At 40.3% G+C, this 22,739-nt stretch overlaps 1 protein-coding gene, 1 non-coding gene and 1 pseudogene across 7 annotated transcripts in view; 1 reads left to right on the top strand and 2 right to left on the bottom strand.

Moving 5' to 3' along the window:
- The window catches only part of NCOA1 (nuclear receptor coactivator 1), a 212,366-nt gene extending 202,798 nt beyond the window's left edge, over positions 1-9,568 (bottom strand). For 5 of the 6 annotated variants that reach the window (XM_074341748.1, XM_074341750.1, XM_074341749.1 and 2 more), the window contains exon 1: positions 9,205-9,568. The gene's annotated coding sequence lies outside the window, so the exon portion shown is untranslated. Of the gene's footprint in view, positions 1-8,684; positions 8,705-9,204 lie in introns of those variants that run through there. The other variant, XM_045511865.2, reaches the window with a different exon arrangement.
- An 8,993-nt stretch (positions 9,569-18,561) lies between these two features.
- Positions 18,562-18,634, bottom strand: TRNAN-AUU (transfer RNA asparagine (anticodon AUU)). Its single transcript has one exon. It is a non-coding gene; the product is annotated as a tRNA-Asn (tRNA).
- Positions 18,635-19,597: 963 nt separating this feature from the next.
- LOC141573469 (large ribosomal subunit protein eL15-like) lies at positions 19,598-22,569 on the top strand (annotated as a pseudogene).
- The last annotated feature ends 170 nt before the right edge of the window (positions 22,570-22,739 follow it).

Here is a 22,739-nt window from a genome sequence, read left to right as displayed (position 1 = left end):
ACATTTCAGAGTGTTCACAGACACTCCCCCAAGCCTATCTAGAGACTCTTAATCCATAAACTCCAAGAGTTCTTAATTAAAAACCCTTGTTATAAAACGGTGGTAATTATTTTTATCATATACCCCATAGTTAAAGTTTTGAATAGGAAGCTATATATGAGTATTTATTACAATTTATACACATTGCACACTAGACCAATAAAGTATGTGCCTTATAAAGCATACAAAAAATGGAAGTTTAAAAGAATGACATTTACTATAATAAAATAAGCAATTTTTAAACATTTAATTTACCTATTGATGACACAGCTTTGTGTTCTTCCTAATAGTTATTAATACTACCACTATTTTTGGTGAGAGTAATGTGACTGAACATTACTGATTTTTAATTTTGCTCTCACATTTTGTACTAAAGCAACTCAAAAGTCTGATTCTAAATACAATTCATTTTCACAAGTAACTATTTTACTTGGTTTTAATGGTTATCATAGTCAAAAACATAATTCACAAAGATGAGTAAAACCAAAGGGAAGAACTGCATCACTAGCTACACTAAATAAAACAGGATATTCAATTTTCAATCCCATTCACCATTTATGCAACGGTTTTCAGTGAAATTGACAGTGCATGTCCATATTTCCCAATGACAATCAGTTTTCTTACTAACTAATCATATAGTATTGCCTTTTTTACATTTTCAGTAGATGGACTCAAAACCACTTAAGTCCCTCTTTTACAAGGTTTTCATACAGGTTAAAAATATTGTTTCCAAGTTCAAGTGTACATATAAAAACATTCTTAAAGTTAACACACATCGTTTTTAGCAATTAAATCCAATAATGATAGCAATAGTTCCAAATATTCATTTTCAGTAACACTGAGTTTTGTTTCCTGAAAGAACAGATTAAGTGTGTTTATTTTTCATAAATAGCTGCTAGGTAGTAGGGACTACTCACAGATACTTGTCAGAGAAAATGTCAGCAAATCTGGGACATCTGTGTTTTTGCAAAAGAAAAATTAGTAAGTCGTCTTTAAATTAGACAATTCTTAAGTCCTTTGCCTTAAGATAACCAGTCAACCTACATGAAATATTTTACAAAAGATCTGCATGGTGATTCCCTACTGCAATATAAGGTATATTAAGAGTCTACTACTTAAGGTCGGGGAGGGTGTAGCTCAGTGATAGAGTGTGTGCTTAGCACCAGGTCCTGGGTTCAATCTCCAGTACCTCCATTAAAATAGACAGACAGACAGACAGATAGATAGATAGATAGATAGATAGATAGATAGATAATAGACAGACCGACTGACCAAATTCCTTCCCCCCCCAAAAATTTAAAATAACAAGTCTAAAAATCCAATTATTCAGACCCCTATAAACTATAAAATATCATAGCAGATTGAAAGTAAATAAACTTCCTTAAAAGATCTCTAATATTTCTCCCATTTCCCAGATAATTTTATGTAAACTCTACTGTAGAGACTACTGCTCTAAATGTGCCTGGGTTCCCAAGAGTCAAAGCTCTCCGATTAGTGCATACCAACCAAATTCCCTTGCATGCTACCAAAGTTTAAATGAGTTATCTTTAAATGTACTCTAATTACACTGTATTCATCTCTGAAGTATTACCAGTTTGGCAAAAGACACAACTGCAGCACATTCTGTGACACCAGTTGTCTTCAACACTGTTCCCTCAGTGTCATGTTGCCCAGCAGTTCAGTCAAATAATAGGGCTGGAACAAGGTCCAAGACTCTTCATGACATATCCTCCCTTAAATCCTTTTTGGAACATTACAGGACATAAATAAATCAGTAAATAAATCATGAACTATATTGAGAGCCAGGGGCTTTCAACTTGCATGACCAATCTAACTTATAGTGACATGTATTTACATAAGGAGATGACATTTTTACACTTGAAAAACAAGTCCGCTGCATCATCTTAAGAGCACCAAATGATAACACACTGTTTAAAGAAACTGCTACAGCTTAAAAAAAAAAAAAAGTATAAGCCAGTAAAAAAAAGATTTTGTACTAACTCCTATCAAAAAAAAAAGAAGTCTGTTCTCAAATATACATAAAAATGAGTAAGTTCCCAGTGTGGTAAGCCTTACATATGGAATCATTTCAAAAACTATGAAAATATAAAATTTGGGGTGTAAAACCTGCCAAAAAAAGATCCACATAAATTTGGAAAACTGGCACTTCTCACTTTCATCCAGTTCCACATACTTCACTGTTCCCTGCCACCTTCCTCCGTTAAAATCCTTCAACATCTTACAACTGCACCTAGAACATCTGGTTCCCTCACCCTCCTCGGCTGGTGCCACACTCCTCCTTGCACTTTCCCCTCTTCATTACTCCCAAAATAACCCCAAACTTTTCTGTCCTTTCATCTTTGCTATTTAATCTTCCTGAATATACTGCTCTCCTCCCCCTTACTCATACAAAAATCATCCACTGCCTTCAACGTTCCTGTCCACCACCAAGCCCTCCACAAAACCCATCCTGATCCCTTTCAAGCTAAAATATTTGCTCCCTTTCCTGAATCCTCAAAGTACTATTTCAGTACCTCTCATAGTGCTCATCACATTTAATTAGTAATATAGGTATTTGTGTGCTCATCTTATCACCCCTCTGAGGTCATAATCTCTTTAAGAACAGGATCTATATCTTATCATTTAACTTCCCTATCTTTTAACAACACAGCACCTTGAACAAAGTAGGTACTCATATAACTATGTGTTGAATGAATGAGTGGCTGCTTAGAAATTCAATTAAAGACTTCCTGTACCATGTGGAATGGAGAGGCTAGTAAGACTTAAGACTCTGCAGAACAAATGTCTTTTCCCTGGTTTCCTCCAAACAAATTCAGCAAAGGAAAGCCAGTATTACATATACAGGTGCTTTCAAAAGGCAAAGACATTTCATCCTTCAACTGTCTGGTCAAATATGGTGTGATATCTGTATATATACACACACATACTCACAACAGAACATCTACTGTTAAACAATCAAATCCAAGCTTGATAATAAAAGTATGTAAATATTTCAACCACATAGGCAAACCAAATGTAAGATGTAACATATTAATGCTATCAGAGTAAGATCAACCATTTAAAATATAAGTGGAAACACAGAGAATGACCAAGCAATTTATTCCACATGAAAAAAATACCCTAAGCTTTAGCTACTTAAATACAAACAAAACTTGAGAGGCAGAATTTTATTGCTAAGAATCCAAACCAATCATTCAAAGATAAATTTAACGCAGACAGAAGTACCAAAGAATCAACATTACTAAAGTACAAAGGTGAGATTAGAAACAGCATGAAAATCTTAAAGTGATACTTTCATTAAGTAACTAGTATATATGGCTCCTGGACCATCAGAAAGCAATGAAGATTGCAAGAGTCTCTCCTGCACATGTAGACAACTGAGAGGAGTCCAGAAAGTAATTCAGGGCTACAACGTGGCCAAGTATGGCCAACATGCTTGGAAAGAAGCCAATTTAGAGGTATGCTTGTGATTTCAGGTCAGAAGACCTGTACTTAAATGTCATCCCTAATACCTCCAAGCTGTGCAATCTTACACCAGCCATTTAACTTCCCTGAGCCTTCTTTCCTCCTTTATAAAATGTAGCATGTAGAGAAAGCACAGTACCTGGGTGCAGTGTGTCTCGGAGACAGTAATGGGTAAATATTTGCTGACTCTGAATGAGGGCCATACAAGAACAACAGACATTTCTCTTCAGGCACTTTTGTACTTTTTGAGACAGCAGCCAGCCTTAATTAATTCCTGATTAATACCTTATTACAATATTCGAAGTCATTTTTTGACCAAAAAACAAAAATACACCATTCCTCCTAACTTATACATTACTCAAAATCTTAGTAAAATTCTTAAAATTTTAAATCACTTTGTAGTAACTTTCAAATATAAAAAGTGACTCTCATAAAGAAGACTGGGAGCCAAATACCTGAGTTCTTACCCAAATAAAGACACCATGTAACCCATGGAAATTACTAAAATTTGCCTGGCCTTAGTCTTATCTGTAATATTAACGAGGTTGTCCAAAATTACTATTAAGACCCCTTTGCTCAAAATGTTGTGGTTCATGCCATCTCAAGGATTTTCTAACCTAATTAGGAAAACCTAATTCAACATACAATAATAAGAGAATTTCTTTCAAAAAAAAAAAAGAACAAAAGGAAGACAAAAATTTATTATACAGAACAAACTGAATAACTGATGCTAAGAGAGTATGATAAAAATCAAGCTTTCTAGAGAACACACTGGCTTTGACTGTTTTTGAAGGTCAAACAATAAAGCAAAAGGAAATGCAATTTAAATAAAGAAACAAAACATGTAAAATCAAAGAAGCAAGATATCTACAGGTGATTATAATGCTTTCTTCACTTGTAGCACTTTACAATTTAAAAGCAAATTTTCTGGAATGAGAAATACAAGAACAGTTTAAGTGATTTACATGTGATAAATTTGTCCACAGAGAGTCTCCACTAAAAACAATACCATCAAAAAATATTTCAGAAAAGAATTTTTCAGTATTTCTACGTAGGGTGAATTAGAGAGGCAAATGCATGCAGGCAATAAACCTGCAAATCATAGAATTTCAGCACAAAAAGAAATTGAAATCAGAACAATATGTTCATTTAAAGATAAAGAAACTCAAGCCCACAAAGTTGATGTGACGCTAGTTACTCCAAGTATAAAATGACAGGAGGACCAGATTGTAGAAGCAGAAATAAAGGGGGAAATCCAAGAAACTGCAAGGAAAAGAATCAGATAATTTGGTGACAGATTAGATAGTGATGTGTTTAGGTTATAGAAATGTAGAAAACATGATTAAAGTTTTACTATGTGCCAATCACTATGCTAGACATATCTTTTCATTTAATATAATAAGTTAATTTAAAGCTCACAACAATATGAGGGTAAGTACATTATTCCAATTTTAAGCATGAAAACCTGCAGTGTGGTTAAAAAACTAGCCCAAGGTTACATCTATCAAGTAGAAGAGCCAGGACACCATCCCCTGCCTGAAGTCAAACATCCAGCCCCACAAGAAGCTTAAAAACTGCCTCAAAATTACAAGCCAAAAGGCAAAAATGAAGTATCACTCTGGAAACACTGGATAATCTGCTGCCGGTGTTATCAGAATTCTGGTCCTGTTAATAGGTATATATTGCTTCTGTGCTTGCATCTATTTTGCACCCATTGTTATGGGTCTGGTCTGTCTGTTTCCAACAGTCAGGTCCAGGACTTCTAAGTAAAGCCCAATCTCTCTCCTACCCCACCTCCCTGCCACCAAAAGGAGAGTTAAATCAAAATATATCTAAAATGAGGGTGACTAGACTGATTAATTTGAAGTCTTCTACAACTCCTCCAGTGACTATAGCCTTTGTTTTGGCATAAACTATTTATCTTTGGAATATGATAACTATACTGAGCTTTTCTAAAAGCCTGTCATTTCAAAGAGCCTCAAAAATACTGTGTTGCAGATGGCAGAATGGAGGAAGCATGGATACAACAACCCACTCCTCTTGCACTTCTAGAACTGGACTTAAATGTTGGTGTCAGTGTTTTGTAATAATTCTCCTTATTCAACCATGTATCTTGCAGAAATATAATCATTTCTGTGTTAATCCAAATACTGTACACCCACAAAACATCATCCAGAATTAAACTATAGGAAAAAACCTGCACCTCCTCCTTAAACTAAGCAACCAGGAATGGTATGCTGCTGCCATTAGGCCATTTTATGACCTCTGACCCCATATGTTGAGAGAGAGGCACAAAGTCTAACTAAAATAAGAAGGGAGAAGGGAAGGCTTGAAATGACTAGATCTCACCTCCAATAGTAAGAAAAGAGGTCAGAGACCACAAGATCCATCCTCAGTGACCAAGGGCTAAGCTAGTTAACCTGGGAGAGAAGCAATAAAGAAGTCCTTTCCTACAGCCTAGTCTGTCCAAATCATAAGAAAGTTGTACAAGGTTGGGAGAAATCCGTATGGTTCTGCAGCCCAGACTGGATACAGTGTTCTGTCAGTCAACTCATGAAACACATGTGTTTCACCCAATCCCACACTCTCCTCTGCACCCAGTACTTGCAGATAATGTAAAAAGGAGCCCATCACATGTTTTTGGACCTCTGCCAGGAAAACAGTCCATGGCCCTCTGAGAACTCCGGTGATTATCACACGTAGAGAGTAAAAATCGCTGCCAAGACAATAATGAACAACCTGGGGATCTCCTCAGCCCCATGGCTTAGGGGATTCTACTCAGTGGTGTGTGTGCATGTTGACCTCCCATACTTGCCCTAAAATGAAACCTATTTTAGGCCATACGGTTTAAGACCAACCAACTTCAAAAAATATGTAACATATTCAAACAACGTGGAGCCCCTGGGGGATAGGGAAATAAAGACAAACTAAAGTAAGGAGCAGAGGTAGTATCTCCCTAACAGAAGGTATGTAAAATTGATGACAACAGAGAAGAGAGGGCTAAAATGTCCTTTAAAAACCAATGATAAATCTTATTCTGACATACAGTCCAATAGAGAAAAGATTTTTCAAGGAACGTCCAATATCCTTTCTTCCCCACTCCACCTTTCAGCACGTCTACACCTCCCTCATTACTTACTCAACATTTAGTCCTGGTAAAGACCAATCACTGGATTAGCAGGATCAAGAGTACATGAAGAGAACATTCCATCCTGGGAACAACATCTTTAAATTATTTAGGCTTGTTTACCGCCCTTCCCTATAGAGTAAAAGCATGAAATTTTGCCAACATTTTCACAACATTTACCAGTCAGCACCATAGCAGCCCAATCCTCTGCCCACCAAAAGATTAACACATACACAGAAAACAGGAAATTCGACAAAATTTAAAGTTTGACCCTAGACTCCCTCAACAGTTAAACTGTCTTAAGTAGTCGCAGTATCTTTATACCACACCCACTTCATGCTACCCTTACAGTCTCCTGGCATAAGCAAGTTCTTAGGATTATACAAACTGCTGCTTCTGTTTCCAGCCCAGATTTCTAGAAATGAAACCCTGAAATTGAAGGAGAAAGAAAAACAAATGTTGGCAGAAAACAGGGAGGAAAATGCATTGTCTATATAATCCCAGTTTAAGTAGAACAATCACCATTAGTTCCATCAAGTACTTTTTTTCAATAAAACCACTTACCCAAAAATGCAGATCTAAAATACTCTTTTGGCATAAACCACACAAAAAACAACTTAATAGACACAATCCTACAGATTTTCTCAGAAAGAAATGAGGAAGAGGTTAACTATAAACTATGTAAAATTCAAGTTTTGCACCTTAAAAATCAAACTGCATTGTGAATTAAATAAATGAAATAATCAATGCAAAATGTCTACAAAAATCAAAACTAAATGCCTGTTCTTATAAGCAGCACCCCTGCATTTTCTCTCCAAACCATTTATTCTCTCTCTATTCAGGCCCCCCCTTAGATCCATTGTTCCCAAAGCATAAAATGTGGATAAAAAGTAGAGGGAAATCATTTCAGATGCTAGTACACAAAACCAAATTAGACCCTTCCACGAAGTACAGGAGACAAAAAAGAAACACTTGCAGTTGTATCTAGTTTACGACAAACAGTTCAAGGAATGCCCATTTATTAAGTTGAATCAAACCCCACTGCTACCTTTAACCCAAAACTATTTCTAGTTCAAGAGCCAAAAGACCCAAGCAAATACTTTTTTCACATTATTCTCAACATGAAGAAATCTGACCCCCTTCCTACATCACAGCTTCTGTGAAACAAGGCTGAGAGGCCCCTTTGGCCAACTTTTTTTTTTTTTAAGAGACTAACCTTCAACCAATTCCAGAACTGAAGACAAACCTCAAACAAATTTAACCCCTGAAATACATCCTTTCAGCAGTCCAGTATAATCTAAGCTTCCCTGCAGCAGACACTTGAAGATTTCTTAATCACTGAAGTGTAAGCCTCAGCCCTCACAAATCATCACCACTGAGATTACTCTTGGCATCAACAGAGGGTGCTGGGACTGCAATTCACTCAAGAACCCTTCATTCACCATCACCATACTCGACATTAGAAATTCACCGTCTCAGAAGAAAAAAAAATGTCACCTTCTCCACAAGGACACCTGCCTCTTCAACGCCTCTACAGCGAACCAAGAGAGCCAAGCATGAAAGGCTAAAAGATCCTCCAGCTTAAAGTTTTCCTCCCCAACAAACTCTGCAGCCACAGCACCACAGACTGTCCTTGTAACACACATAGGCTTTATTGTCAAACCCTCCGTCTCCCTCTAACATCGTGAAACGAGGCAGTGTCTAGTCCACGGGAGTGACTGCTTAAAAAAAGAGAAAGAAAGGAAGAAAGAAAGAAAGAACCACCACAGCTGGGCAGTAAAGACTAGGGACCCTGGTGTCCGATTTCTCTGTCGCTGACCATTAACCCATCCGACCCCTCAGTCGTCCAATCAACATGTTTGCTCCCCTTCCTACGTCCTTTCAGCAGAATTCTACGATGGGGACCAAACCCTGAACATAACAGGAAAATCTCACTTATCCATCCCATTTGTGCCTTTAAAATCCCCCGTCGGGAGAAGGAAAAAGCAAGTGCGCCGGGGTAAACAGAAGCGCCGTCGAAGGCTGCGCTTACGGAAAAGCTCGCCATGGTCATCCCCATTTCGCAGTCCGGGCAGGCGAGACTTGGAGAGGTTACCCCGCTTGCCAAGGTCACCGCGCTCGCCGGGGCCGAGGGGCGCCGCGCCGACTTCCGGCTCCCCCTCTCGGCGGCGGGGAGCGCCCGCGGGCTCGGGGCGCCGCTCCCCACGCCGGGCCGGCGGCCGCGAGCCTCGCGCACCCTCCGCGGATGCTCGCCCTGTCCGCTCTAACTAGGGCAACTGGGAAAGGGGGCAGAGAAGTCGCTGCTGCAGCAGTTCCCCTCCGCGGCGCAGCCCCCCAGCTGGTGCCCGTGACAGCTGCGACCTCCGCCCCCTCCAGCCGCGCGAGGCCGAGGGAGAACTCGGGGAAAGTGGGAGGGGGGACGGAACGGAGAGAAAGGAGAGCGGGGGGCGGAGGGGCGCCAGCTGCTCCCCGCCTCCTAGGGCCTCGGTGGCCGCGCGGCTCGTGACAGCTGCACCCACCGGGAGGCTCGGCGCCCGCCGCCCGCCACTCACCTGCCGCCGCCGCCTCTGGGCCGCGCTGACGCGCGCCGCGCTCGCCCGCGACCGCGGCGGCACCGCCGCGGCCTCCGCCGCTGCTCGGGCCGGGAGCCCGCCGCCGCCGCCGCGGCTCTCCGGCCCCCTCCTCCGGAGCAGGGGTCCCCCAGCAGGGGGATGCAGAACGGACCCGGCGCAGGCTCCGCTCGAGGGAGCAGCAGGGAACAGGACAGCCGAGGCGCTCGAGGCCGCGGTCCAGCCGTCTGAGGGGAGGGTTCGGCAAATCGCGTCAGACTCCCGCTCGCCTGGCCTGAAGAACAGGCATTTCAGCCGCTCTCCGCGGCCGCCATGTTCTCCTCCTCCTCCTCCTCCTCGGCCGCCGCCGCCACCGCCCCCCGCTCGCGGCCCCGCCCCCTCCGCGCCCCGCCCCACCCCGCCCCGGCCGCCCCGCCCGCTTCCAGCTGCCCCGCCCGCCGCGCAGCCCCTGCGCCCTCTGCCCGGCCCGGCGGCCGCGACCCGGTGCCCGCGAGCTCCGACGGCGCGCCCGAGGCAGGCAGGTCCCCGCCCGCCGGGCGGTGGAGCGAGGAGCCGCCCCGCGCCCTCTGCCGGCCGCAGGCCCGAGGGAGGGCTGCCGCGGTCCCGCCCCGGCCCGCGTCCTAACGAAGTGTGGGAAAGGAGGCCCTAAGTCTTCCCCTCCCCTCGGGGCGTTCCTCTGACTGCTGCCGGGAAGCCGCCTCGAACCCCAGGGCGCTTTCAGCTAGGCCGCCCCGCCTGCAGCCTCCCGCTGGTCGTATCTGTCAGGGAAGGTTGTGGAGCGGCGAGAGGCCCACTGGACCCTGGAGGAGTCGGTTCTGGGCCTGTCCCTCCTCTAATTTGTTGTATTACTTTGAGCGAGACACATCCCTCGGGCCTCGGTTTTTATTCTGTAAAATTGGAAGGTGGTTGCCTGGATGATTTCACAAGCTATTAGATAAGGGAAAAAGATCATCTGCCCCTTTCGTTTTACAGATGAAAAGGTCTATCTGACGCGTCTGGCTCTGCAATTCCATGAATTACCCAAAATGTCTGTCATTGACAGAGCTTTCCCCTCAAGGGGGCCCACACCTTTCTTCTTTTCTACTCGCTTTTTAAAATTTGTAATGGAAGTTCTCCTTCCAAAAGTAGAGTGTTCCTTGTCACTAGAAGAATAAAGCAGAGGCTGAACAGGCTTTCTGAGCCGCGATTGCCTTATCTGGAAAGCATCCCTCGTTCCAAAGGCTAGCGATATAATACCGAGCTCTCTCCTCGAGTTGTCCTAAGGATGAATGAGTCGCTGGCTGCAGAGTTGCTTTGTAAAACAGTCATCTATCCTTTCCTGCAGTTTTATTCCCGGGCAGCTTCCTGCACCTACCCTAGTCCTGTCCTGCTACTGCTGTCTCCCGGATTTTCCTGTTTCTCTTCCAGAGTCTTATACGCTAAAGCAACCTCTGGAAATCCCTGAGGCCTTCACACCTTTCTCCTAACTGAAACCTGACTTTGCTTCAAAACACCACCCTCCCTGGCAGCCCTCACAGGCAGTAAGCAACTTCCTCCAGAAGGCAGGTACTGAATCCTGCAGTCATTCACTGCCATACCCTAGATTACCACCCTTTTCCTGTTCTGCTCATAAAACAACCTTTAGCCCACACCCTACATTTACCATATATTCATTCTTTACATATTCATTCATTTGATTCTTGTCCAAGACTTGTTACTGGGACCCTTGATGCATTTCATTAACTCCTGCCCTCACCAGGTTTACCAGAATCTCTAGTCATCTACAGAGTCCTCACCCAATAATCCCTGAAAATACCCGAAGCTACCTACCTCTCATCTACCAGGTTAATCCCCTTCTGTAGGACTTACCTCCCAAGCTAGTCTAATCTAGGCTGTGTGAAGATGCCTACAAATGAGCCACTTGTATAGGTAATACTGTCTCCTGTTGGGGCTACACTCTAGTCACTGCTGATTGCCAGGCCCAGCAGATCCTTCAGTCCCCCCCACCATTTGGCCTCTCTGCAGCAATTGATACTGTATTCTACATCCTTCTCCTCTGTCTTTATCTGTCTTCTGAACTTACCTTTGCTAGCACTTTTCTTTGCTGCTCCTTTTCTACAGAGCCATAGAATGTTGATATCCTCCAGGTTGTATTTTTTCCCTGCCTCTCTTCTCACTTAGACCGACTTCCTTTTGTTTCCACTGCTTCAACTGTTAATAACACCTGCATCTCCTTCTTCCAGCCCCCCACCCAATCTGCAGCCCAGTGTCTTATTAACTTTTAAACATCCTCAGGACAGGCAGTTTAGAGATTTTGTTGAATGATGGGTGCAACTTAAGGCATTATTTATACTGCCATCCACAAATGCTAAAGAAAGAACTTTTCTAGGGTGAGACTCCTTCATAAGTAAGACCCTTTGGCTTTTTACTCTTTACTTTCATAATCACTTGCCAAAACAGTTATAATGTGCTTTTTTTCTTCCTGATTGTGTTAAAATACACATAATGTAAAATTTACCACCTTAATTGTTATTAAATGTACAGTTCAGTGTATTAAATAAATTCACACTATTGGGCAGCCATCAGTACCATCCATCCCCATAACTCTTATCATCTTGTAAAGCTGAAAATCTTTACCTTTGAAACACTAACTCCCCATTCTCCCCATCCCCCAGCTACTGACAACTACCATTCTATTTTGTCTCTATGATTTTAACTACTCTAAGTACCTCAGATAAGTGGAATCATATAGTATTTATCTTTTTGTGACTGGCATATTTCACTTAGCATAATGTCCTCAAGATTCATCCATGTTGTAGCATATTACATAATTTCCTTCTTTTTTAAGGCTGAGTAATGTTCCATCATATAAACACACCACATTTTGCTTATTCATTCATCTGTTGATGGACACTTGGGTTGCTTCTACATTTTCGCTATTGTGAATCATGCAGCTATCAACATATGTGTATAAATATCTCTTTGAGACCCTACTTTCAATTCTTTGGGGTATATACCCAGAAGTGGAATTGCCGGGTCATATGGTAATTCTATGTTTCACTTTTTGAGGAACGTCCGTACTGTTCTCCACAGCAGCTGTATTGTGTTACATCCCCACAACAATGCACAAGGGTTCCAGTTTCTCCACATCGTCACCAACACTAGTTGTTTTCTGTTTTTTAATAGTAGCCATCCTAATGGGTGTAAGGTGGTATCTCGTAGTTTTGATTTGCATTTCCCTAATGATTAGTGATGCTGATCATCTTTTCATGTGCTCCTAACCCACTTTTATCTTTCCCAATTAGTCTTCTCTTCTCTAGTCATTTTTAACACCTCTCTGGCTCCACCTGTGTTTCCTAAACAGGTCCACTTCCTTAACTCCAACCAAACCCTCTACCCCCAGGAACCATTAATATGGGGCAAAGATTTATTAGTTAGAATTGCTTCCTGAACCCGACACAGCCTCTTTGAAATCCATTTACTTTAGCGATTTAAGCAAAAGTTCCTTTACTCCCAAAGTACAATGCCAATCATAGACTGACTCCAATTAAATGAACATGTTTTGAACAGATTTTTTAAATGAAGATTAAGACAACATTTAACTTTTATTGCCCAGATAGAGCTGGTTTTAGTCCAGGTCCTATTGACCTCATAGATTAATACTAATCCTTTAGTGGACTAGAAACATGCTAGTTATATGACCAGGATCTATAATATACCTGTTGAATTTTCTCCAAGGCATAATAGATTACTAGTCACATAAAACATCTGGCTAGTTGTATAAAACATCTCTCCAATTACTGAGGCAAGAACTGACTTAACACTGACACTCTTTTTTCAAATAGTTTTTTTGTTTTGATTCATAAAATAACCAAACAATAAAGAAAAGTAGAAAGCAGTTTAAAAAAAAAAACAAACCTCTACTGAACCAGAAGAAAACATAGTGAACACCTTTCCGCATATTGACTATGTGTATTCACAGATACAAATACAGTATGGTATTCAATTTTACATAATAGACACACTATAAATGCTCATTGATAATCCAGTGTCTTGTACTATACAACATATTTTCATCATTAAAGTGGCTGAATACTCTTGCATTGTATGTCTCTTTAGCCATTTAATTAATCAATCCCTTACTGGAAGATATTTACGTTGTTTTTGTTATCTTGTTTGTGTATGTATTATTTTTTGTAAAAAATGCTATAATTCTAATGCCTGCCCTTGTGCACAGTTTGAAAATTATTTTCTTGGGTTAAATTCCTAGAATATTAATTGCTGGCTCAAAAGGTACGTGTTTAATTTTTTTTACTACATATTTGCCAAATTGGTCTCCAGAAAAATTGTTCCAATCTGTGATCCTACCTACCTAGAATGAGCCTGCCACTTCCCCACAAAAAAAGGATTTTGTTAATTTTCCTTTGAATAGTCTTTAATTTCTCCATTTGCTTGAATTACAGACATTAAGAAGATTAGGTTTAGAGCTAGGCAGACCCAGGTTTGAAACGGCTCTGCCACTGACCAGCGGTATGACCCTGAACAAACCCCTTTAACACCTCCAAGCCTCAGTGTCCTCCTCTGTAAAACAGGATGCCAGCAAAGGATTGTTGCAAAGATTGAATGAAATAATATATGCAAAGCACTTAGTATAGTGTTCCGCACTTAGGATTGCCCATGAAAAAGTAAAAATGAGCTCAAACTAAGAAAGTAAAAATCTGCCCGGCCATTCATCAAACTGGAAGAATAGGCACAGATAAAGCCAGCTGCACAGTTAACAGGATGCAACGTCCCCTAAGGACATACTGCAGCTGTAAAGTGTCATAATAGCCGCCTTCTTCAAGTGACTACTGCTTTCCTACTCACTGAGAAACCTTGTTCTTCACAATCCTAAGTATCAGAAACTTTGAGGTTCATGATTATATCAGTAAGAATTATGTATCCACCTCTTGCCTGGAGAATCTAAGTCCTTTTTGACAGAAATGTAGCCTTGATTTAAAACCCAGGCATAGAGTTTTAGATAAAGGGGTTTCTGGAAAAATATTCTGCATCTATCTTAACTTTATTGTTTCCAAAGCAATAGAACCCTGGTTCCACCTTGCAGTCCAGATTGGATGTTGACCCCTTTATACACAGCCATGCTTTATTTTGAGCCTATAAAGATACTGTTTTATTTAAATTGCATCTAAACTGTGCTGAAATTTACCACATCCTAGTGCATGATATTAAGTAGGAATAGATATTACATAAACACAGGGTTTCATTTGGAGCATCTTAAAAATTTCTTTTTGACACTTTGAAAATATTATTTGTTAAGTTAGCTGTTGTTAAACAAATTGAATGGTTTTTGCCTCCAAATAATACTGATTTTGAATTGTTTCTTGGAGTTTCTTTCAGTTCTAGCACACTCTAAGCTGTTATTTGAGTGGCAAAACTTCTTGCACAGAAAGTTGATCTTTTTAAATTGAGGTGTAATTGACATATAACATTATATTAGTTTCAGGCACACAATGTAATGATTCAATATTTGTATACACTGTGAAATGATCACCACAGTAAGTCATTACCATCCGTCACCATATAAAGTTACACATTGTTTCTTCTGATGAGAACTTTATTACCTAAGCAACTTTCAAATATGCAATACAGTATTATTGACTATATTCACCATGCTGTATTACATTTCATGACTTACTTATGCTACAGCTGAAAGTTTGTACCTCTTGACTTCCTTCACCCATTTTGTCCACTCTCTAACCCCCATCCGCTCTGGTAACTGCCAGTCTATTCTCTGTATCTGTGACATTGACTTTGTTTTGTTTTGTTTGTTTTGTTTTTTAGATTTCACATATAAGTAAAATCATACAGATTTCTCTTTTTCTGTCTGACTTATTTTACTTAGCATGATACCCTCAAGTCCATCCATGTTGTCACAGATGGCAAGATATTTTTATGGCTGAGTAGTATTTCATTGTATATTATACCACTTCTTCCTTATCCATATATCCATCGATAGACACTTAGATTGTTTCCATATCTTGGCTATTACAAATACTGCTGCAATGAAAGTCTTCTCAAATTGGTGTTTTTGTTTTCTTCATACAAGTATCCAGAAATGGACTTGCTGGAACATATGGTAGTTCTAGTTTTAATTTTTTGAGGAATCTCTATACTGTTTCCATAGTGGCTGCACCAATTTACATTCTTACCAGCAGTCCACAAGAGTTCCCTTTTCCCTACATCTTCACTAACATTTGTTATAGCTTGTCTTCTTGATGATAACCATTCTAATAGATGTGAGGTGCTATCACCTTGTAGTTTTGAATTGCATTTCCCTGATGATTAGTGATGTTGAGCATTTTTTCACATGCTTGTTGTCCATCTGAATGTCTTCTTTGGAAAAATGTCTATTCAGATCCTCTGCCCATTTTTTAATTGGACTGTTTGGTTTTTTGGTTTTTGGTTTTTGGGGTTTTTTGTTTGTTTGTTTGTTTGTTTTTTGCTATTAAGTTGTCTGAGTTTTTTAAATATATTTTGGATATTAACCACTTATTGGATATGACTTGCAAATATTTTCTCCCATTCAGTAGGTTGCCTTTTCATTTGCCTGATGGTTTCTTTCACTGTACAAAAGCTTTTTATTTTGAGGTAGTCCCATTTATTTATTTTTGCTTTTGTTGCATTTGCTTTTGGAGTCAGATCCAAGAAATCATCATCAAGACCAATGTTGAAGAGCTTACTGGCTGTTTTCTTCTAGGAGTTCTATGGTTTCAGGTCTTACATTCAAGTTTTTAATCCATTTTGAGTTAATTTTTGTGTATGTGTAACATAGTGATCAAGTTTCATTCTTTTACATGTTACTGTCCAGTTTTCCCAACACCATTTATTGAAGACACTGTCCGTTCCTCATTGTATATTTTGCCTACTTTATCATAAATGAATTGGCTGTACATGCATAGGTTTATTTCTGGGCTCTCTGTTCTGTTCCATTAATCTATGTGTCTGTTTTTATGCCAATAGCATACTGTTTTGATTATTAAAACTATGGGGCTATAGCATAGTATATATGATACTATACTATGGGCATAATGTCACCAGCTTTCTTCTTCTTTCTCAGGACTGCATTGGCTGTTCCAGGTCTTTTGTGCTTCCATACAAATTTTAAGATTGTCTGTTCTGTTTTTGTGAAAAATGCCATTAGAATTTTGATAGGGATTGCATTAAATCTACAGATTGCTTTGGGTATATGGACATTTTAACAATATCAATTCTTCTAATCCATGAGAATGGAATATCTTTCCATTTATTTGTGTCTTCAATTTTTTTCATCAATACCTTGTAGTTTTCAGTGTACAGGTATTTTGCCTTCCTATTGCTAGGTATTATTATTTTTGATGCAGTCATAAACAGAATGATTTTCTTAATTTCTCTTTCTGATAGTTTGTTGTTAGTGTATAGAAATGCAACCAATTTTTCATATTGACTTTGTACCCTACGATTTTACTGAATTCGTTTATTAGTTCTGACAGCTTTTTGGTGGAGTTGTTAGGGTTTTCTAATTATAAAATTATGTCATCTGCAAATAGTGACAATTTTACTTCTTCTAGTTGATTTTTTTAAGTCAAATAAATAACATTATGTCATCTTGTTATGTTATCAAATAACAGGATTTCTGGTCTCTTTCTCAGGTCTTGTTGATTAGTTGCTGTAACTTTATTCCTGCACACTACACAGCAGCTTTTTTCTAAAATATCCTTAGTTTCTATGTTAGTTAATTCACTTGTCAGAGCTAACTACTTAGCACACCATCTTGCTTCATGCTTGGTAGAGAATTCTTCGGTGATATATGCAGCTCCAGTGTGTCCTGGACCCAATGGCAGTTAGGTGTGATCATGTTTAAAAAGATAATCTTTCATGTATAACGGAAAAATTGTGCTCTACACTAGGATTTGACACAACTTTGTAAAATGACTATAACTCAATAAAAAAAGTTTAAAAAAAAAAGATAATCTTCCTTTTCTGAATGATCCCCTCACACCTTTTAGTCTCAACAACTGTCCTGCTTCTCCTAAGGTGGACATTACCCATTGACACTAATTGTAACTAAGAAGATGAAGGTACCATGAAATTCCTTTGGTTTTTACATCTGAATTTTGGGGATTATAGTCTCTGTGACGGACATTTTGGTTATCATTTTTCACTACTAACCGCACAATGCAATGAACACACTATCCTCTATTTTCCCAAGCATTAACGACGTAAAACACAGGCATGCCTCCCCAACATATGTAGGCTTCAGTCGGACTTGCTGTAGTGGCTGCTTCTCACTTTTGAAGTCTGAATGTCACTGTCAGTTGTATTTGTAGGACTAGATTGGCAGTGGCCTGTGTTGTGTGCTTCAAGAGATGCCAGACATACCCTCACGCCCAAGCTTACCAGAGTGCCTGCTACTTCAACAACAGAGATTCATTCCTTTGGGTTTGTAACTTGCTATCTCTGGATGATCCTTTCAACCCATGTTTCTCCTGATATGATTATCATAGAAAATTAAGAGCATACAGAGAAGTTGATAAATGAAAACAGACATTACCTGTAGCTCATGGCTCAAGACTCCACTGTTGTTAACATTTTGGTATTTCCTCCTTTTCCTTTCACATATATGAAGTTGAAAAGATAATCTTCTTTTTGGAAACTCTTTTGTTACGATTTAAGCAGCCTTACAGTAAAAGAAATCTGATGAATATAAATTCCAAGCATTTCTCTAAATTTACTTCTGGTTCTTCATTCATTCAATAAACATTGGCTAAATACCTACTACAAGCAAAGCACTGAGCTAGACACAGATTAGTGATACAGAATCGCTGTGATATATATGCCTTATCAGTATATAAAAATTCACGTGTTCTTACAGATCAGTAATCAGACATGTAATCAGTCCGTAAACTAAAAAAGAAATCAGTACATAAACTATTTTAGATTCTAGTTTCATTTTCCAACATTACATCTTGTAGATTACATACATGCCCCAAACTTTTTGGATTTTAGGGGTTGTAGAGTATTCGGCTGTATTGCTTTCACCATTCCCTATTATTGCAAATTTGGGGTACTTTCTCTTCCCGCTGGGTATTTTATCCTCCCTCTTGCTTTTAGAGTCTTTCCTCAGATGTAAATCCTCAAAGGAAGTTCAAAGGAAGTTGTCAAACCATAGGGCATAATCATTTATTTGAGCAAACCTCTTTTAGAATTCAAATAGAGAAGGAGGAGCAAATTACACATGCTTTATTTATTTTTTTAAGTGTTTTTGGGAGGTTGGGAGGTAATTAGGTTTATTTATCTATTTATTTGTTTGTTTATTTTTAATGGAGGTACTGAGGATTGAACCCAGGACCTTGTGCATAATAAGCAGACGCTCTACCACTGAGCTATACCTTCCCCCTACATGTGCTTTAGACTGCTCACAATTTAGGTCAAGCAGGTGGTTTTCTTCCTATTTGGGGGAGGTGGGGGCACTGAAACAGGTAAGTATCACAGAGGGAAGTCATAGGCCAACAGAGATGAACTTTACCCTCTTCGTAGTTCAGCCTGCCTTTCTGAGAGCAACAGAAATGGTTACTAGGAGTTATGCCCTTTCCACAATTATTAGGTTAGATTCCACAAGCCTGCATGGGAGCTCACTGAGGGCAGGGCCCTCCACATCCAGCATAAACCTAACACCCCTTGTCTGTCATTAGATTTGGCTTTCAGAAGAAGAAACTGCACTACTGCACTTTAAACACTGGTAAAACTAACAGCTATTGTTACACCAATTCATTCTTTTGTATCTGTGCTGACCAAAAGTGACTGTGAACTTTCCCATGAAGATGGGGCCTCCCAGCTGTTGATGCTGGGGAACAGGACCTCTGCAAAGGCAGCTGATACAGTGAGAGCTCATGGTGATACCCACTAGTGCCCTGCTGAAAACTCCCCAGGCAGGACCTCCTGAGGGCATACTCACTGTGGAACCCCCATAACTCCGGTGGGTCTGGCCATGCCCTGGCCAAACCTTCCCTGCACTCACACTCACTACTGAGCTGCAGACAACAGCAGATTCAAGCGGGCAGCTATGGAATCTTCTGGGTGGCTACCTGGTGACAAAGTCCCCCTCTTTCAGCTTGGTGGGGTGGACACATTCCTCCTTCCCTCCCACCTTCCAAGGCTGCCCAAACTCTGCCACTTGGGCAGAAGAAAGGGATAAGAAAGCAGAGAAGGGTAAATTACTAACTATACTTCCTCAGTCCTAAATGCAGGCTGGCAGCCCCTAAGGTTTTAAATACAAGAATCATAAGTAGAGATTTCATCTAGAGATTCATTCATGCAATCATTCAGTAAATATTTATTAAGAACCCACTGTGTGCTAAGCATTATTCTAAGTGTCAAAGATGCAGGGGAAACAATTTCTGTCCTCAAAAGCTTACATTGTGGAAGAAATAGACAACAAATGAATAAATAAGTAAATGAGGAGAGGTTTCATCTAAGTAGAATATATAAAGTAGAAAAAAAAAATATATATATATATATATATATATTTAGCATCAGTGCTAAAATAATCCAATGTACTAATCACTCTGGATTACTCTCAGAACTTCCCTCCAGTACCAAACTGAATAAAATCTGTGAATGTTCTTCATTTCAATTGAACAAACTGAACACTTACTTCCTACAGTGGCTGAGAAGCTATAAGGACTGAAAAAGAGAGGCTTCCTGCCCTCAAGGTACTCACCTTCTAATAGGGAAGTTTCATGTATTCAGTTAACATGATAGTTGGTGCTTGTACCATATAGCTCCTTTTTGGACAGGAAAGTATACATATTTCCATTTGTGGAGCTAGCATCTGTCAAGGATATGCTTCAAACTAAGCATACCCTGGGTGCACAAGCTCAGAGCTTGCACACAGCTTCTTGTTCCAAGTGTGTATAGCTTACAATTCCAGTAAAGACATTCTTTTGCCCCTCTACTCTTCCCCATTGCCCAGCCTCATCACTGCCCTCCAGCCTCTCCTTAAGCTATCAGAGAGTGTGCTGTCTCCTCACTTTCCTCTTGTCCCTAGGGTCAGGAGACGCTGGGGACACTCTCTCCCTTGGCTCTTCTCTCCTCTAATTTCCTACACTCACAAACTCCTAAGGCAGGAAGAGATCTTGACACAACTTACTCATATTACAGATAATGCAGTTGAGACCTGGAGAACCTAAGCGACTTGTCCAAGTTCAAACAACTAGTTAGTTGCTTCCTGTAGGAGGCATTTTGGCTGGGATGAGTCTGAGGGAAGGCTTTCCGAGACCAAGTGTCACAGATTTAAAGGGTCTTGCTTGCCTGCTGCTTGCTGTTGGCATGGAAAGGAAGAAGAGCCCTCGATTGGCCAAAAAGAGGTAACACAGAGAGCAGTAAAATCACCTGGCCACCCAGAGAAGTAGGGGTGGATGCATGATTACAAGGGATAAAGGAGTGGGCACTGGGAGGTCAAGACTCTCATGTTGAGATCTATTGTTGGAGAGAAATGATGGCAATCAAGAATTTCAATGAACACGCCTTTTCCTTTTCGTTTGGCGGCAGCCATCAGGTGAGCCGAGATGGGTGCTTACAAGTACATCCGGGAGCTATGGAGGAAGAAGCAGTGCGATGTCATGCGCTTTTGTCTCAGGGTGCGCTGCTGGCAATACTGCCAGCTCTCGGCCCTGCACAGGGCCCCGGCCCAACCCGGCCCGATAAGGCGCGCTGGCTGGGATACAAGGCCAAGTAAGGTTACGTCATATACTGGATTCATGTGCGCCGTGGTGGCTGCAAATGCCCCGTTCCTAAGGGTGCTACCTATGGCAAGCCTGTCCACCATGGTGTTAACCACCTGAAGTTTGCTCGGAGCCTTCAGTCTGTCGCCGAGGAGCGAGCTGGACGCCAATGTGGGGCTCTGCGGGTCCTGAATTCTTACTGGGTTGGTGAAGATTCTACATACAAATTCTTTGAGGTTATCCTCATTGATCCATTCCATAAAGCTATCAGAAGAAATCCTGACACCCAGTGGATCACCAAACCAGTCCACAAGCACAGGGAGATGCGAGGGCTGACATCAGCAGGCCGAAAGAGCCCTGGGCTTGGAAAGGGCCACAAGCTTCACCACACAATTGGTGGTTCTCGCCGTGCAGTTTTGAGAAGGCGCAATTCTCTCCAGCTCCACCGTTACCACTGATATAAGTAATGTTTGTAAAATTCTTACCTAATAAACAATTTAGGACATTCACGTCTGCTTAAAAGTGGTTTTTAATTTGTCTGTTAAAAATTAGTTGTCTGCAGATTGTTTCCTGAATGCATTGTTAATTTATGAAAGTTAAAATTGCAATAATATTTAAAGACTAAGTGATGGTGTATCTTGTTTCTAATAAGAGAAATGCTTTTGTCTTTGCTTTATCTTATTAGGGAGTTTATGTGTCAGTGTGTAAAATGCTGTTTGCTACAATGGATATAAAATAAGTTCTGTAAAAGAGGAAGTGCAGAAATTAGCCCTGTAGATTTGTTGGTGCATGTGATGAAACCTACAGCTTTTTGGATGGTGCAATGCTCTGCTGGTTTACTCTAAAGTGGCTGTTTATGGAGTTTGGCAAAGACAAACTTTTAAAATTGGATTTTCCTTGGAAATGTGAGAGGTGTCCTGATCCTTTACCGTATGTGGAAAAAAAGTTCACTAAGTGCCCACATTTTTAGATGTCATCTACTATTCCATTTATGTAACTGCCACTTCTGAAAGGAGGAAAGAAACAATGCCACCATTTTTAAGAGAATTGAGTAAACCTGTTGCAAGAGAGTTCTCACAAATCAAACAAAATCTGGTTAAATTGCTTTGGCCTCCCTGGTACCATTGATCACATAAAAGGTGGAAGCTCCTGGTTCAATCTCATAAATAACTGGAATCTCTAGAATACTGAATTTCATGCAAAGTAGTAATGTTATTTACACTGCTATGTATTGAAACTGATGAAAATTGAACATTAGGCGAGAAGGGAATTACTAGCCTTAAGGTTTGTAAACTAGTAATGCTAGGATTGGGAAATTGGTATTCATTGGATACCTTTTGATTGTAGGAGGATATAATAAAACCTGGATCAAAAATTTTTAAATGTTTTATCTGTAATACTACTTTGTGACCATTTTGAACTCTCTAAGCTACCTTGGGGGGGGAAATATGGTTGGTTTTGTTTAACAGTAACATTACTAGGTCTAATCAGTGTCATCTTGGGTCAAGCCACTTTATCCATTCCCATAAGGCTACTGAGAACAGTCATGTAGTTGGTGTCAATACAAGTTCATGGTTTCCAATCTAAAAAAAAAAAAAAAAAAGAATTTCAATGAACACAAGAGGATTATCATTTCAGTAGAAGGGAGATGTGACATGTTGGTAGGCAGAGGGAAAGATCATTTATTAGAAAAGATTGAAGTTGCAAAAAAGAAAAAGAGTTGACCAAGCAAGGTTTGAGGGAAGTGAATAGGGATGAGATAAAAGCCACAAGTGG

Source organism: Camelus bactrianus, chromosome 15 (genome assembly GCF_048773025.1).
Source record: "Camelus bactrianus isolate YW-2024 breed Bactrian camel chromosome 15, ASM4877302v1, whole genome shotgun sequence".
NCBI lineage: Eukaryota > Metazoa > Chordata > Mammalia > Artiodactyla > Camelidae > Camelus > Camelus bactrianus.
This window is presented reverse-complemented; position numbering and strand designations above follow the sequence as displayed.